The sequence below is a fragment of the Lissotriton vulgaris genome, chromosome 1_1 (genome assembly GCF_964263255.1).
Source record: "Lissotriton vulgaris chromosome 1_1, aLisVul1.2, whole genome shotgun sequence".
Classification (NCBI taxonomy): domain Eukaryota; kingdom Metazoa; phylum Chordata; class Amphibia; order Caudata; family Salamandridae; genus Lissotriton; species Lissotriton vulgaris.
The window spans coordinates 1,520,031,429-1,520,038,134 of NC_141685.1; positions in this window are offsets into that span (position 1 = coordinate 1,520,031,429).

The following is a 6,706-nucleotide window of genomic DNA, read 5'->3' on the forward strand; positions in this document are numbered from 1 at the left end:
CTTTAAAGGAAATGCTAGAAAGGTTCTTCCAGTTGACTGTAATCTGCTGAAACGCAACAGCTAACAATAAATCAATGCTCTTAGTATTAAGATCAATATCTTCCCAACAAGGAGAAAGACTACCCAAGAAAACGTTAGTGTATGAAAAAGGAATGCGAGTGTGGAAAATTACATTAATTTGGGCCCAAACTTGCAACCAAAAGTCGTGAACAGATTTACACAGGACCAGCATATGGAATAAAGTTGCTTGCGGGGAGGAACATGACCAGCAAATGTGTGGAGTGGCTGGAAAGCGCTTATGGAGGTCAAATGGCGTGAAAAGAAGTCTGTTGTAAATGAAGAACAAGGATTGTGTCAAGGTCGCTGCTCTAGAAGATTTGCGAATCTTATTCCAGATCTTATCCCATAAAGGGATGTGGCAAGATCGTGTTCCCAGCATTCCTCCACTTTAGATTTGGGTCTGATGGTATCTTTGGTGTGAAGGTGTTTGTAAATGGAGGAGGCTTTAGGAGTGGTGCGTAAAAAGGAATGAAGCAGTGAGTTGGGAGTGAGTGAAGAAGAAGAGGGGAGAGGTGTGAGCAAGAGACGGTTGTAAGTTGTCATTACTGTCTCTTTAAGAAGAAGGTATTTGTGAGCAAAAGAAGCAGGCAAATCATAAGTGGTGCAAAGGGTAGGGAAGGGAATGAAAGAAGAGTGTGAAAATAATTGGGAAACCCATATTAATCCCTTTTGCCGCCACGACTTCCAGTAAAAGGGTTTGTCGCGGATCAAGAGGGAGTTGTTATGCCAAATGGTAGAGGTGAGGAAATCTGCAACGGTCACAGGGGGAGCAGGAGAAGAGGATAGAAGTAGTTTAGTGGTGAATTTGTGAATGGAAGTGGGAATAGAAGAGGGATTTACGTGAGAATGAAAGATACTCAGCGAGGGAAAAGGGAGAAAGAAAAAAGCGTTCAAGCTTAGCCCATAAGGGGCAAGGAGAGATCAGGTCTTGCAACCAAAAGGAAGCCTGTCGCAACAGAAACGCCTTGTGGTAAGCTGGGAAATCTCTGAAATTAACTCCGCCTTCAGACTTGGGGCGTATAAGCCTAACTAAGGACATTCTAGGTTTTTTATTGTTCCAAAGGAAGGATATAAAAATTGAGTTAATCTTCCTGAAAAATTTAGAAGGGATAGAAACAGGTATGTTAGAAATAGTGTAAAGGACTATAGGAGATAACATCATTTTGATTGTATCTAGATGGCCCCACCATGATAAATAAAGAGGATGCCATCTAGATGTTAAATCCGATAATGTTTTAATACACTTATTAAAACAAAGGGAGACCGTACTTGAAATAGAGGGGGTAATGTGTAGGCCAAGGTATTTAATGTGTGAAGAGCTCCATGTAAAATTGGAAGTACTAAAACCAAGCTTAAATGTGTACTTGGTCAAGGGTAGAATCTCATATTTCTCATTGTTTAGCTTGTAACCAGAGATATGGGAATAATCACTTACTTCGGCAAGGAAGGCAGGGATAGATTCAACAGGGTTAGAGATAAAAAGTAAAATATCGTCAGCATATGCGGCGAGCTTAACTTGAGAATCCAAAGCTTGAAAGCCATGAATATTGGGGTTTTGACGAAGTCTAGATAAAAAAGGCTCTAAAGCCAGGTTGAAAAGAAAGGGGGACAAAGGACAGCCCTGACGCATGCCTCTCCCCAAGTAAAAAAAGGAAGAGACTAGGCCATTGGCGCAAACTGCTGCACGGGGATTAGAATACAGTAAGGAAATCAAAGAAATAAATTTGGGACCAAAACCGAACCATTTAAGGGTATGAAATAGATACGTCCACTCAACCCTATCAAATGCTTTCTCAGAATCTAGAGCAATTGCTGCGAGGTAGTGGGGTAAATTATATGATTTTGATAAGACATTAAACAAGAGTCTAGTATTAACAGTGATAAATCGACCCTTGACGAAGCCTGATTGTTCCTGTCCTAAGAGATCTGGGAGTAAAAGGTCAAGATGCGCTGCAAGTGATTTAGCAAATATCTTGTAGTCAATATTGAGCAAAGAAATGGGCCTGTAATTTTTACAGTAGTGAAATTCCTTTCCTTCCTTGGGTATAAGGCAAATGTGGGCATTAGAGAAAGAACCTGAGGAAGCACCCAAGGCAACAAATGTGTCTAGGAGAGAATGTAATTTTGGGATAAGGAGTTTTGAGAAATGAAGGAACAATTCAACAGGAAGACCAGTCCAGGAGCCTTGTCCTTTTTTAGAGTTTGGAGCACTGTAAGTAATTCTTGTTGGGAAATGTCTAGTTCTAAGTGAGAAAGATCGAGAGGGAAATGGTCAGGTTTGTGTATGGTAGAAAAGAAATGATCAAGAGATTGGGAAGAGGGTTGGGTTTCAGAGGAGTACAAGGTTTTATAGAAAGTGTAGAATTCAGTGAGAATGTCTGCGTCTTTGTGTTTAAGAGTAGAATGAGTGTCATAGATGGATTCAATGTTTAATTTATTATGCGTGACTTTCAAGTAATTGGCTAAAACTTTCCCAGCTTTATTTCTACCTCCATAAAACTTTGCACTAGATTTCAATAAATACAAGGAAGCATCATCTGTGGATTTTTTGTTGAATTCCATTTTGGCATTGACCAGGGCTGTGAGTGGGAAGTAAAATAGGCGTGCTCCAATTTTTTAATATCTTGAAGAAGATCTACAGTAAATTTGCGGGCAGTTTTCAGTTTCTTTGCTACATATCCAATTATGAAATCTCTGGCCAGAGCTTTAAAAGCATCCCATATGGTGTGTTTAGAGATGGAAGGAGTATCGTTAAACAGAAAAAATTCGTCAAAAAATTTAATAAAGGAAGCAGTAAACTTGGGATCTAATAAAAGAGTATTTTTAAAGCGCCACCTCTTAGGTCCAACAGGTTTAGGGAGTATATTAAGGTGTACTAAAGTAGGGGCATGATCCGAGAGTAGAATCGGACCAATTTCGGCATTAGTAAAGGTTTGGGCAATATTATGAGTAACAAAAATATAATCAATCCGAGATTGGGAATGATGGCATGAAGAATAAAAAGTAAATTCTCTTGCCGTCGGATTGCACAAGCGCCAAGTGTCAATGAGCTTGTGCTGGGAGATGGTTTGAGCAAAGAGTTTATGGGATTTATTTGGGATATAGGGAGTTTTTGGAATTCCTGTCGAGGAAGGGATCAAAAGGTTGGTTACAATCACCGGCTAAGATGAAATTATCATCAACAAATCTGGTGATATGGTGAGAGAAGTCATGCCAAAAAACAGGATCGCCACCTGTGGGGGGCATACACATTCAAAAAAGAAATTGGAACACCTTTAAGAGACAGTTTAACATGTATCCATTGGCCTTCAGCATCTGATTCTTCAGTAATCAGGGAATGGGAGAGGGTTTTCCGACATAAAATAGCTATTCCATTTCGTTTGCCATCACCCTGGGAGTAGTAGACCTCACCCAACCAACCTCTTTTAAGTTTAGCGGATTCTGCATCAGATAAGTGAGTTTCTTGTAAAAATGCAATATCAACATTTAATCTAGCTAGGTGAGAAAAAATTCTTTGTCGTTTGATTGGAGAGTTGATGCCCTTAACATTCCATGTAATGATTTTCGATGACATAATATACAAAATAGAAGAAAATGAAAATAAGAAGTAGATTCAAAAAGAGAGCTCATGAAAAAAGATGAGCGAAAGAGATAGAAATGATCATAGATGCCAAAAATGTAGGAGAAAGAGAATAGAAAGAGAGAGAGAAGTAACGGGAGGAGAAGAAAAAAGTTAAAATGTAGAACAGTGAACAGAAAATCAAAAGAAAGAAGAGGGAAAGGGAAAAAAGGAAAGTATAAGCAAAGGCAAATGACGAAGGTGAAGAACATGATAAGGAGGTATATCTGAATAGATAAACAAGAGAGAAAAACCCAATGAAAGAACGAAGAGGCACGCGAAGAGAAGGAGTAGAAAGGTTGAAACGAATAGAAGAAAGATGACACCTGTAAACAAAAGTTGAATATGGAAAAGAACATGAAGAGGGAAAGGAAGGAAGGGGCAAACATGTTAGGCAGGGAAGGAGAGCATACTTACAAGGATGGGAAACGAGGAAGGACAATTAGCAGTAAGAGCGAACGAGAGGTGGAGGGGGTAGAGCCAACTGGAGAAGGCAGGACGTCCATGGTCAGCGGGCCGTCAAGCCGGGGGAGCGTCACGGGACATAAAGCAAATTCTGTGGAGACATGAGGAAAAATATCAGGAAACAAAACAGAGGAAAATAGTAAATAACAAGGATGGTATATGAATAAACAGGTAATACGAATAAATACAAGGGAGGGATAAACAAGGGGAGATGTAAAAAGACAAAACTAGCATGAACCATTAAAAAAATACATAAGAACGTGAAGTAGAGTTATGAAATTTGAAGAACAAATAAGAGCAACTGAACTAGAGGAAAACAACAACAACTCAGGAAAGTCATGGAGGAAAAGCGGAGGAGGAACCAGAGGTGTCCATGTCAGCTGCATGGCAGGAATTCAGGAAGCTCCGAAGTCGCGCAGGATCTTCATAGGTCGTTGTCTTATTATTGTGAGTAACTCTGAAGAAACAAGGGTGAAAGAGACCATATCTGGCGCTAATGGAACGGAGCTCTGGCCTCATATCCAAAAATGCCTTGCGGCGACAGGCTGTAGATTTAGCATAATCCTGCGCGAAAAACAGGGTGGATCCCGACCATGTAAGGCGAGGTGAAGCTCTGGCCGCTGAGAGGACTTTAAGAAGGTCAGTATATTCCAGGAAATACATGATGACGCCTCTTGGTCTTAAAGAGGTGGAAGCAGGTGAAGGAGCGTGACCAAGCCTATGGGCCCGCTGTATGTTGAGCAAAGTGTCCTCTGGTGGATGCAGGAGCTTAGGAAGAAAGAATTTGAAGAAGGCAATGGGGTCACTCCCCTTACAGCCCTCCAACAGGCCGTAGATGCGCAGGTTATTACGCCTATTCCGGTTTTCAAGCTCCTCAACCTGCTTCTGGAGAGAAGAAATCTGCAAGTGCATATGGGTAACTTTGGAGAATGATTCCTGGGGAGAGGAGACATTGCGTTCCACCAACGTAACTCTGGCGTCCATCTGCGACCAGTTATCAGTTAGAACTTGCAGCTTAGAGTTGGTTTCTTCCATAAAAGTATGAAGGGCTCGTATCTCCTCCAATAACAATTCCATAGATACTGTCGAAGAGGAGTTAGACGGTGAAGGAGGATCCTTTTTAAGCCTTTTCGTGGTGGCTTTCCCTGAGGGCTGCAAAGGATGTTCCTCGCTGGACTGCTACATGTGGACAAGAGATGCCTGTAAGGCTTCCAAATGAGCCAGTTCAGAAAACACTTTTGAGTTTTTGATAAAGGTGCGCCATGGAGTTTTATTAGCACGACCCGTTGCGCCTCTATCCATAAGTTAATAACCCCCACAGGAAGGAAAGACTAACACCCAGGCCTCTGTAATTGTGAGAACAGCAGCAAGTAACAAGAGAGGTCAACGAGAATTGCAGGAGCACCAGTGAAAAAATCCATGAGGAAGAATAGCAGAGAGATACAAAGTGGTCACCCAAAATTGAAAAAGGCGGACCTAGCTGTATCACGAGGACGTAGGGTGATAATCACAAAAACATGTGAAAAGGAAGTGATAACCAACTTTATATGAAGAAAGGAAGGCTCAGCATCATGTTCAGCTGATCAAAATATTAAATCCTCATAGAGTTAAACACAGTTCAAGATGGCTACTGAGTTGAAAAATATCATAAAAAAGCTTATTGTGGAAATGGTATAAGCATAACAGTCAGTGAAGGCCTTGCATGAAGAAATTAGGGCCAACCTTATTCGAGGGAGGAGGAGGCATGCAGTTATAATCGCTGCCGAAGAGAGAAGAGGAGAGCTGCTCGGGAAACGTGCCTCAGAGCCACAAAATGGCGGTCGCGGCCACCATGACGCCGCCTCTGAAAGGAATTGCGGCAAAGGCAAAGAAGGTAGTCACCAAAAGCGGCAAAATGAGCGTCGGAGCATTCCTGGACCCCTCCGAGGGTTCTTTCCATCGTCTCCGGTGAAAAACAGGTCCGTGAACCGCTCGTTCACCCCAGCGACGACGGAGCACCTACATGAACGCCGCCGTCTCCGCCGGGCGCCAAGCTACCAGGGGGATACACTTCGAAAATAACCCCTGCTCACCCTCTTGGTAGCTTGAGATAAGCAGACAGGCTTATCTCTGAGGGAGTGTGTAAAGCATTTTTGAACATATACAGCAATACAGTGAAAACACTACAAATGGACCACACCAGTGAAATAAAAAAGTAATCTTTATCTAAGTCAAAACAAGACCAAACAACAAAAATCCACAGTACAGTAATAAAAATATGACTTTCAGATGTTAGAAATAGTTCATGTTCAAAGCAAATTGCAGATGGGACACTTGTTTGACAAAGAACCTTGGATGTGCCACACAAGCAAACAAAATGGGCCACAGGGAAGGTGATGCATTTGTTCCTTTCTCCAGGGAAGGTGACGCGTTGGTTCCTTACTGCAGCTCAAGGGAAGTGATGCGTCGGTTCCTTACTGTGGAGGAGGAGGTGATGCGTTGGTTTCTTACTGCGGTCAGAACTCCCAGCAAGGAAGTTCAGGGAAGCTGGGGTGAAGTCGTTGTGTACCTGAGACGTCAGAA